The 12,309-nt window shown below is 43.1% G+C and overlaps 1 protein-coding gene across 3 annotated transcripts in view; it reads right to left on the bottom strand.

The window, feature by feature from the left end:
• Positions 1-11,150, bottom strand: part of map3k22 (mitogen-activated protein kinase kinase kinase 22) — a 51,852-nt gene extending 40,702 nt beyond the window's left edge. For all 3 annotated transcript variants that reach the window (XM_061239386.1, XM_061239387.1, XM_061239388.1), the window contains exon 1: positions 10,736-11,150. The gene's annotated coding sequence lies outside the window, so the exon portion shown is untranslated. The remainder of the gene's footprint in view (positions 1-10,735) is intronic.
• Between the last annotated feature and the right edge of the window lie 1,159 nt (positions 11,151-12,309).

Genomic DNA, 12,309 nt, shown 5'->3' with positions numbered 1-12,309 from the left:
TCGGCCTCCGGAGGACTGTCATACTCTTTGATGATGGTGGAGAATTTTGCCCTTGGGAGATTATTCACCCATAATGCAAGGGGGAGCTAGAAGATCGCAACCGAATGCAATAGGTGGAGACCGCAAACCCTTCAAAGGAAGCCGCAAAAGTGCAGTGCGATATGGCAGCTCTTTAATGGAGAAAGAGGGGCTGTCACTGCTGCAGATACGGAGATCCACAAATGAATCCTACATATTGACATATGAAAGAGATAAAACAAAGACCACGGTTTTCTTTCATTTATAACAGTCCTGCTCCCAGAACAATGCAAATGCCTGCAGTAGACGGCAAGTGCAGCAAGGCAATTATAGTTTCTCAAAAGCAAAGCTATTAAAATTTTCTTTTGTGCTTTTCAGCTTCTTGTTAGCGAACTACCATCGCAACTTTGGAGCATTCTGATTTCACTGAAAACAAACCAAATATTTGGGTAAAGAAATTTGTGTTTTCCAGCTGTAAAATGGAATTTGTAAGTATTACAATTACATTATAATATGTATTTATTTTGTTATAATTTAGAGGAAGAGACAGCGGTTGTAGTTGTCACACAAGCTTTCACAGAAACATCAATTTGTCTGTACTCAATCTTCACTCAATTTACCCCTTGGCCCTAATACTGTTCCTGGAAGAGATTTAAAAATCAAATCCAGTTATTGAAAGCACATAACAGAAAATATCTTTCTGCATGATGAGACTGCATTAATGGAACACAACCAATGAAACATTACTGTCACTTTCTATTTACTTCAGCAACAAGAAAATATAAATCACATCATAATCCCTCCCCCCCCCAAAGTAAACTCACCTGCACAAATTTGGATTGTAGAGTACCCGGAGGAAACGCACAAAGGAAAGGGGAATACGTGCAAACAATGTACCCTGGATTAAAACTGAACCACTGTCCCACCCAATAGGACATAGTGTTAAAGTACAAACATAAACACGTTTCTGCCTGTGTAATGTCAGAATTCCTCAGAACCAATACTGCGAAACGGTGAAGCCGCTTCACAAGCGCAAGAAGAGGCAGAAGGACCACGCCCATCGGGCCTGTTGCAGAGGTTTCCTCTGTACGTCAGAAACGCAGCTGCTCGCGGCTGAAATACGACTCTGTCGGGGCCTTGAAAGGAAGGATTTTCCCCAAACTCTTGACTTCCATTAAGCTGCCTGATTTTAAAATGTGTGTTTGGGCACATGTGCCTGTGGGTTTCTGCCGAACAGTCAACGGGAAAAAATGTCCAGGGCTCTTGGCTGCCACAAAGGCTTGCGGAAAGTTTCCACAGGGCATGCCAAAGGGTTTGCCGCTCAAAACAACAAACACGGCAATAGCAGAGTCCCCACGGAGGGAGGGAAAGACCAGACAGAACCAAAGCTCAGAGAGGGCCGGCAACAGGCCCAGTGTAGCACATATCAGTGCCACTACCACTATCCCCACAGCTAGCTGTATCCTCTCATCTAGAATAATTCATAATAAATTGTTATTTAACTTAGACTTTTATGCAAAGCGACTTACAGTTGATTAGACTAAGAGGGGGACATTCCCCCCTGGATCCTTGCCCCAGGGCCCAACACCCAACACTATCTTATAATGACTACACCGTGAAACCACCAATCTTCCAGGCCCCAGTCATGTACCTTAGTCACTAGGCTGCAGGCTATCCCCTAAACACAGTATTACTCAGTAATCACTTTCTGCAGCCATTGTGTGGTGAGCATGAAACAATATCTCTTTTGAACAAGGTCAAGCCTGCAATTTTAGTAGTTGTCGTCAGACCTGGGTCAAATACTTTTCTGTGCTCAATTAATCTTGCCTGGAGCAACTGAGCCAACCAAGCGGACCAAACGGGAGGATTTGCACTTTTGAGAGTTCCAATACACCAGATAAGCTCAGCAAAGCATATACAAGTATTTGAATCCAGAACAATTACGTATTTAACCCAGGTCTGGGTAGAGTACAGTTACTAAAAACTGATAATGCTTAAGGTGCTATCTAGTATAAAAGCATGCAATCACATCCTTGGCTGGTATTCAATCAACATCTGTCCTTACATTTTTGTAATAACCAAAAGCAAGAAAACCATTTGTCCTTCACAAACAGTTTGGCTTGCAGCAATCACTAAAATGCAATTGAAACAGGGAAGCAAGTTTGTGAAGCAAAGGTGCAACAATAGCATTTACTTGTAAGTCAACATTAAGGATAAATGTTGATTGAACACAGGCCTTTTGCATCCAATTTGCATGCAAGTGCAGTCCCTAACAGTAATACAGAGGATAACATTGTATTATTTGGGGTTGACACAGTAAAAGCTAAGCTATTAGCCCACGGTTAAAAAGAAAACTGTGGGGCACCAGGACAGAAACACTATGCAGGACAGGTGGTCTAGCCCGTCACTTGCCAAATACCACACCAACGCGGCAAGCTGTCTGGATGCCGCACGCGTTTTATTTGTTCACCCCTCTCCCGGTGCCAGCGGGGTGGCAGACGAGCCATCTGTCACACACTCTGCCCGCCGCGCGGCCAGGCTCGTCTTCAACAGATCACCGGGCCGACGCTCAAAGCTATTCTTGGCAGGCGCGCACTAAGACGGCCCTGTTCATTGTTACATCAGATCGTATCGCGTCGCGCTCCCCGCTTGTAGTCCGCCGTTCCCTGCGACGGCGTGACCGGATAAGGTCACCCAATGCCAACGAAACATTCAGCCATTGTTAATATTAATTTATAAATTATTTACAAACCCGGGGGGAGAAACGAGGAACCGTTACGCAACGTTCGCATCGACCGTGTCCATATGAGGACAAAAGATTCCAAACCGTGATAAAAAAATCAAATAAAAAAAACACCATGTAATTACAGCAACAACCAGAAGAGAAAATTCACTGGAAGTGAAGATTTATAAAGCTCAATATCCTCAACAGAACACTGTAAAAGGCAATTTAGCAGCTTTAGTTAGCAGATATTCTCCAAAAACATCCAGTAACAACAATACCATTTATAGACATCTTTATCTCCAAACTGCTATCCGCCTGCCACGGTTATAATCCCACCCAAATGTAAGAAAACAAGAATTTAGGGATAGGTAATTACAAGAACAGGCCTATCAACCCATCTAGCATTGTCATTTTAGCCTATAGAGTATCCAGCAATCCGTCATGCCTTGACTTGAACACCCAAAGGGCCTTTGCTTCTGTTACATGACCTGGCAAGCTGCATTGCCAACCCATTGTAAGAGAATATACTTCAGGATATCAGTGTGGAATTTACCGGAATTTTAATCACTTTCAGCCAGGCCAAAACACCCACCATGCAAATAAAGAATTATTATCACATTAAATAGATTTTTTGGTTTTCTGATTTTGCAAAAACTGAAAACAGAACTTGACTTCATATCATCCTCATTCAGGAGAGAGAAGCTTGCATGCAGCTGCAGCTCTTTAGAAGATGACCTCATGTTTAGATTAAACCTTGGACCCTCGGGGGGGAAAGTTCTGACGTCGCTCTTTCAAGAGGGAAAATACTACATTTGAAATGAAACCATGGAAACAATGGAAAACGAGATCGAATAACATGTTGCACACAGAGTTGCAATATCTGTCTCAGATGATTATACTTAAGAGGCTTGCACAGACTATTTGAATAAGCGCAGAACTGCATCGTTACATGCCCACTCATGAACATGCGCGCACGCGGACGTGCCCACACGCACGCACACCCGCACACACGCACGCACACCCACACACGCACGCACACCCACACACGCACCCACCCCCACACACACGCACACCCACGCATGCACACCCACATACGCACACACACCCGCACACACGCACGCACACCCACACACGCACGCACACCCACGCATGCACACCCACACACTCACGCACCCCCACACGCACACCCACACACGCACGCACGCACACACACGCATACACGCATGCACCCCCACACACGCATGCACACCCACACACTCACGCACCCCCACACACGCATGCACACCCACACACTCACGCACCCCCACACACGCACGCACGCACACCCACACACGCACACACCCCCACACACGCACGCACCCCCACACACGCATGCACACCCACATACGCACGCACCCCCACACACACACGCATGCACCCCCACACACACACGCATACACGCATGCACCCCCACACACGCACGCACCCCCACACACACACGCATACACGCACGCACGCACGCACGCACACACACACACGCACCCCCACACACGCACGCACCCCCACACACACGCACACACACGCACGCACACACACGCACGCACACCCACACACGCACGCACCCCCACACACGCACGCACCCCCACACACACACGCATACACGCACGCACACACACGCACGCACGCACGCACCCCCACACACGCACGCACCCCCACACACACACGCATACACGCACACACACGCACGCACCCCCACACACGCACGCACCCCCACACACGCACGCACCCCCACACACGCACGCACACCCACATACGCACGCATGCACGCACACACACACACGCACACCCACACACGCACGCACGCACACCCACACACGCACCCCCACACACACACGCATACACGCACGCACGCACACACACGCACGCACCCCCACACATGCACGCACCCCCACACACACACGCATACACGCACGCACGCACACACACGCACGCGCACGCACACCCACACACGCACGCACGCACGCACGCCCACACACGCACGCACACACACCCACACGCACCCCCACAAAGAATTATACATTGACTAGTAATTTCCATGAATAGCGAAGATCACAACAACTCCTGCCACAAGACTGCTCCACAAGTCTATATGATCATTCACTGAGTAAATGTTGTGTTCTGGTCTTGTGATGAGAAAGACCACAGACAAAACCAAAAGAAAATGCTAAGAAATTCTGTCTTGAAGTGAGGCAATACTGCGCACAGTTAACACATCAAAGCGAGCTGAAAGCTAGCGCAATTGGAGTACACACTGTAACCACAATTCCAAACTACTCATGAAATGTGGACAGAGGGCTGAGAGGCCACTTCTCAGGGGCTATTCTAAATGAGAGTGGGTCAGGGTGTAAACAGCGAGGCCCGTTCAATCCAGAGGCGACCACATGATGCTGCTGAGCCAATCAAAGACGAGGAGAATGATCAGGGAGAGCAAAATTCAGTGGCTTTGCCCACTTTGACTTGTACATTAGGCAGTGATGGCAGAGTGCAGTTGTCCAAAGTTTTCGCACTTCACAACCCTGCTACACTGTCTACCAGTTCCTGCTAGGATCAGATTCAAAGTTCTGACTCAGGCCTACGCTGCAGCCAACTCGACCCTCCCTACATACAGGACATAATTCAGCCTACACACTAGCTTGACTGCTCCGCTCTGTTGCCACAGGCTGACTTGCTCATCCTGCCACCTGTGTGAACGGCTCTCGCTTGGCCCGACTGCGGAGCTTCTCCACCCTAGCTCCCCAGAGGTGGAACGACCTCCCCATCCCCATAAGCACTGCTAACTTGCTGTCTATCTTTAGCCCCTTGAATTTTATACCTTTTTGTGATACCTTAATCTAGGACTTTTGAATTTGTAATTGTCTCGGTACTGTAGTTCCTCAAGATGTAATTGTCTTGGTATGGTAGTTACAGACTTGCCCATCAACCTATATGTTCCTATATGGACATAGGTTCATGGCCTTACAACCAATCATATATGGTTTGGACCTTATCTGACGTGTTCAGTTTGTTGTATAACCATAATATGCACTTTTGTAGGTTTCTTTGTATAAAATCATCTGCTAAATAAAATGCAATGTAATGTAATGTTGTGATGACAGCAGTAAAATAACATGACGCATCATATCCACCTGTAATCATTGATGGGTTTACCAACATCCTTATCTAGGCTGCAACAGTGGCATTATCTAACATCCTGCTCATGCTGAAGAACACATTATACCAACTGGGTTCACTCCAGGCTTGATTACCCAGTACAACAGCACAATAGCATACCCAACAGTCAGAAGAACAGACAAATGCACTAATCTACTAATGGTATGACGCAGCATTGTGCCCTTGGCAATGTGCTTCAAATTAAAACACCAGACCTAGCTGAGCCAGAATGGCTCCCATAGCCACCGTTGTCTTCCCCGTGCCCATTCCGGAAGAACCAGGGGTTATAATGGCCCATTCTGGGAAACGAGACAAGATCTCATCCTTTCTGGAAGTCCACAGGGACAGCAGGCATTGACCTCAGTGCTGACACAGACCCCGTACCACGGAAGCGATGAGATGTTCTCCAGTCTCTCCCCCACTCACAAACTGCGACACTGACGTCAGGTGTAGGCTGTTAGCGTTATTATCGTAACGTGTGCCAGCATGCATTGTTCCAACACCAGCGGTGAGATGAGCTGAGGGGAGCAAATAGCCTTGTAATCAGACATGAGTGAAATACGTAATTGCGTTGTATTCAAATGCTTTTCTATGCTTTACTGCCATTTTGAAACAGCTGGTATTTGGTTGAGCAGTTCAGACCAGCTCCCAGCTTGACATGGTTTGACCAGCTCAAGCTATGTTTGGAAACCATGTTTGACCAATCAGTTACCAGCTCAGATTAGCTACCAGCACTAGCTGGTTGACCAGCTCATACCCAGCTAGACAAGCTTATGACCAGCTTGACAAGCTCAATTTTCAAGCTGGCATAGCTGGATTTAACAACAGGGTGAGCTTGTGTGGTGTATTGAAACCTATGAAATACTCACAAAAAGTGCAAACGCCACCTTCTGGTCTTCTTGGTTGGCTCAATTGCACCAGCCAAGATTGATCAAGCACAGAAAATTATCTGAATCTAAAACAATTACATATTTGACCCAGGTCTGCTTGTGATGGACAACTCTTAAGAAATAAAGAGGATCTAATCTGAGACATATTTTCCAGCACTGAAAATGTACCAATCTTCTTCATTGGCCACCTCGTGGTATTTCCTCCACACTAAATGGTGATTTTAAGAAAAACAGTTGCATACCCCTGTAATCAGTGCTCTCTTACACTGCCTGTCACAACACAATTTCCATTCCACTCGATCAGCCAGCTTGTGGTTTTTCTTTTCTTTTTTGTTGAAAAGCCTACTGGAGTAGGTTTACTGAAGTACGGTATCTACACAGACATGGTGCAAGCTGCATGATCATGGTACAGATATCTACATATCTACCACTCCTTATTGTACTAATGAACTTCTAATTTTCTTAACACAACAATTATATAGTTGGATTGTTTTACAATACCTGTCCTATTCACTTGAAGTGTCACAACACAACTGGTGACATTTGTTTTAGACAAATGTATGCATTTCGTCATTTGAAATGTTTGAATATTCTTATAAAATATTTGGTATGATGGCACAATTTGTTCTACTGTTTGGAGGATAAGCTTCACAGGTATGTGACAATAGTTATGATAGTGTGCCAAAGTCTGGTGAGTCCAATGACAAAGCCACAATACAATCAAAACAGCCAATAATATGCCACTTCATACACAGATACTACATTTATTGAACCAAATTAACACCTATTTATCAAATGAATTAGGTACTGGTGCAACCTGCAGGGAGTGTATTTTGTGTAAATATTGTTGTGAAATGCGCGGAACAATGTAATACACAGAAATCTCAGACTGTAAGCTGTTTCTCCCCAATATTTATATCAACTTAAGCTATGCTTGGCTCAGGCTTTGATTTAAAATTGTACTCAGTAAAAAAGTAATTCTGCCGGTAACAGATTCATATCTATCACAGATAAGGATGTGCCTTCTCCAGAACAACACTCATGCCTTGATTAATGACAGAATTTAATAACATATGCATTGATGACCTGAACAAATTCAGACAGAATCAAAGGCCTTAATGATATTCAAAAATAAAATTTACATTTACATTCCTTTACATCTCTGTTCATGTCTCAACAGTTAACACGATCCTGCTGCAGGAAAATGTAGGGGTCAAAAAGTCCCATTCTCCTAGCTGCTACACTTATGACAGGCCCAGGGTAATATGGCCCAATGCTGCATAGTGGCTTCTTGCAGCAGTCTATTAATTCTGAGTCATTTCAACTTTTGACCTAGATTATACTGTCTGGTAGGTGGGTGTTCAGGCCTTACATTCAGCGGAGAGATATAAAATGTGTGGTACATCCATGGTGGTTTTAGAACAGCTGTAGGAGTTACACACAATGAAGCAAACAACCATCACCATGGAGACCAGAATCTCAGCCATCAGTCTTATGACTGTTCAGTCATTTTTCCTTAGAAAACAGGCCATAGCTCTGGGTATTCTTCTTTCCATGTATTACAGAGGGTCAAGGAAAGGATGCTTTGCAGTGATAGCTGGGCATAAAAAGGTCTGTTTAACCCTTGGTTTTTACCTCTTTCCAAAAAACACAGCTTTTAAAACTGATATAAACTTCTTCTTGGAATAGGGGGTAAAGATTGATGACTGCTCTCGGGAAATTAATAAATATCATCTAGACTTCCCCTGGGTGACATTTAACCTATGAGAAATAAGTGGTGTTTGTACATTAGGTCAGATGACTAAGGCTGATAATGGTAGGTCACAATGCTGCTATAACATAGCTATCTTCATTCCCAGGTTTTCCAACTAATAAGGGTTAACTGTGGCAAGAACAAAGAATTCTTCCACAGTTATGCAATGAAATTGTTTGTTAATGACCTTGCTGTCAGGAAAGTGCCTTTCCTGTGTTCCACTACCATAAGGCCTTTGAAGATTGTGTTGCAAATTTGGCAACTCCATTTAGAAAGCAGGCCTACAGTGTGACATTAACCGACTTGCAAAGCACAACATAAGCCTGTGAAAAGCATAATAAACTGAGGTCACTGGATGTTTTGGGCTTTTTCCATCAAAGTGCAGATCAAGCTGTTCCAATCTATCATTAACATTAACAGTCCAACCTCACTATCGTCAGCTCCTGGACCATACTGCTGCCATCACAGTATGGAAGTTCTTCCTGGCTGTGTAACTTTCCTAAACCATCACTCCACTGACCTCTGTCGCTATTCCACTATTCTCTTGACACATGCCACTTGACTAAGTGACAATCTTCATGGGATTTTCTCACTTTGGGGGTGAACATCTTAATTTTGTTTGCTCTATAGATGTCTCAAATGCCTATATGTGAGCTAAACTCACACAGTGCCTGTTTTGACCAGGACAGGGCTGCTGTTATGGTTTAAATTGACCAATGAATGTGGCCAAAGGGTCCTGAAGTGATCTGGGCAGATTGATGATAGGACTACTCGATACATGTCTCACAGCAGCCAACACAAAGTGTGCAGACACCAAAGCTGGCTGTCATGCACACCTCTGAGATTAAGGACTTGCGTTATCACAATGTGGGTCATCATGAAACTGTGTAAGAAAGGCTGCTCTCCACTCAATGTTACCTCATGATAGTATAATATTGGTCCCCCTCCCTAGACCAACACAATGTGGTAAATCCAAAAATGTAGGCTTATAACAAAGCTCAAAATCAGCATTATATTTTTTAACTGCTCAACAAAAGCGTATCTACTATTAATTCGATTTTCACTATAAATCTAATTGAATAGATTAATCTAACTAATTAGCTGCCCTAATGGCACATTTCATCATTTCATTATTTTTAAATAATGAACAGCATTCGTTTAAGAACAATATTTATGATGATTCAAAATATGACTAATGCCTAAACTTGTTTCTAGACCAAGGACGAATAAAAGCGACATAAACAATACCTAAGAATAACGATCTACACATGCATATGCAGGCTATTGCTTTTGCTTACTGACATGTAACATTCCAAAAACAACCAGTGCACCTGACCACTCAATTCCGCAATTATCTCCTTTCAAACCAGTTAATAGCTATTCTTGTCATTTTGCATGAAGCAAATATATAAGCTCGACTGATCCATAGAAAACAGCAAATTTAACACTTGTGGCTCAAGGGGGATGTTTGTTCATCCATGTAAAGAAACGCAAATATTGACTTCCTAGGATCTGCACTAGATACAGATTTAATTGACTGACTACACTACAGTACATCATAAAATAACTACACAGATACTAACCTGAACAAGTGTATGCACTGTTGGTAATAACTTCAAATATCAAATTTCCTATATGAATTATGGCAACTGCGCAATACATTATTATTACCAGATGTCACAGTATATGAATTCGTGGTTCATGTCGGGAAAACTACCGTAAGGATCTGCGTGACTTTCCAGCAGGGATTCAATTCTAAATATAATGTCAAAAGTACGGCAATCAAAAGTACGGCTTCTAGTAAAAGGTACACGTCTTACAAAAATAAAATCACAAATACATTTCGAATAATAGTCGCTTGCATAGGCTACAGCGATAAGTGCGATAGTATATAAATATATCAATTGTACTTAACCTCAAGTTAGCGTGATATAAAACATGACATTCATTCTTATTGTTGGGCTTTTAGTATGGGACATATGTTGAAACCAGACCTGACAGTGCAATCAGCCATTCACTTAATTGGAAATGCGAATCACATTGTCTGCAAAACTGCATTTTACAAAAATCCCAGCTGTAGTTACTGCGCTTCAATAGGGCAACCTTCATGATTCACAGTGAACGGCTTTTGTCAGCAAAATATTTTGCAAACCAACTCACCTGGTTACCTGCGTAAGTTCATCGTCGGTAAAACGCTTTCTTGATAAATTACTCAAGTGCTGGACGAATCAATTCAAGAACAGCAAATAACTGTGAATGAGGGAATAATGGAAAATCCCAAGATTGTTTCCACAGCGAGTCTTTTCTGACACTGGTATCCGGAAACTGATACTGTAAGAGCTCACGAATGAGCTACTGCCAGGCGTAAAATTAACAGTATCAGTCGATTATATCCATTCATGCAAAAACATTCTGCATACAATATTTATCCAGAGAAAATTTGTAATCCAAATTGTCCAATAAATGTCCTGCTGACCCTGCAAGACGAGTGCTTCTAAGTCTCGCTTCGAGTAAAGTTTCTTCTCTTTTCTGTTGCTTTGCTTCGTTAAACACTCGTGAGCTGTGAGTGTTTCCAGTGAACACTGGCTCTGATGTCAGCAATAACGTGAGCTCCAGGAAATGATGACGGGCTTTGGGGCATACTTTGGACCTATCCACTGTGCGAGAACTGCTGCCCTCCGCTGGATGTGAGAACGTTGTGCGGGAGATTTTCTATTAAATGTTTTAACAGTTGATATTTAACTCTGAGTATAAAAAACAATGATATATCTAATTTGGTATTTCTAACCCTCTTTTTATTAGCTAGCCAGCTGGACAGTGATGAAGTTCGAAGTTGATGCTGTTGAAGAGTTGTGTCTTTAACCAGGAAGGCTCATTGAAACGACAAAGTTTCAGTTAAAATCACCGTTGCAACACAACTCTAGATAATGCAAAGAGGAGAGAGAGAAAAAAACAATTGAGAAACTTGTAAAACATTGCATCCTAACATGTAAAACAATCTGTGCGCCATGCTTTGTGCAATAGTTTTAAAAACACAAAGGGATGTGATGATACCTCATTTAACACAGGAATTCCAGACACAGGAATGATCGGATAAGTTAATTTTTCTATTAAAACAGATTTGTAAAGAAAATTTACATTCACATGCATTTAAGTATGTTTTTATAATTTTTATATTATACCTTGTTGGAAAGGTTAGGTACAAGAAGCATGTCATGTTTTACATTAGCTCAGTAATGAAATGACCTAGCAATGCATTTAGGCAACAAGTAGGTCCAGACGGCATTTGCTTAGCGACTTACAGTTGATTAGACTAATCTGACAATTAGACAATCCCCTGGAGCAATGTAGGATTAAGGGCATTGCTCAGGGGCCAAAGAACCTTGGAGAGGATGAATAAGAGTAATTTAAACTAAACACACATTAATAAGACTCGGACTTAATAAGCTCAGAATGGGACAGGCATGCCCTCAAGGACAACATTTCTGTTTTTTTTACTGACCTTACAAAGTCACGTTGCAAAAAAAGAAGAAGCAGAATATGCACACATACATGTTTTTTTCTTTTTACATGTTATGCCTGGTTAACATGATTGACAAAGATTGAAGCTTAATATTCCTGTCTATGATATTGTATCTCACCAGACCGCTGTGGTTGTTCCTAATCCTTATAGGGTACTGTGGTAGTGTGTGCTCAGTGCAGTCCAGATTCACCCAGAAAGATAAAGAATATGA

Source organism: Conger conger, chromosome 4 (genome assembly GCF_963514075.1).
Source record: "Conger conger chromosome 4, fConCon1.1, whole genome shotgun sequence".
NCBI lineage: Eukaryota > Metazoa > Chordata > Actinopteri > Anguilliformes > Congridae > Conger > Conger conger.
The sequence above is the reverse complement of the archived record's forward strand: the minus strand, read 5'-3'. Positions and strand labels throughout refer to the sequence as shown.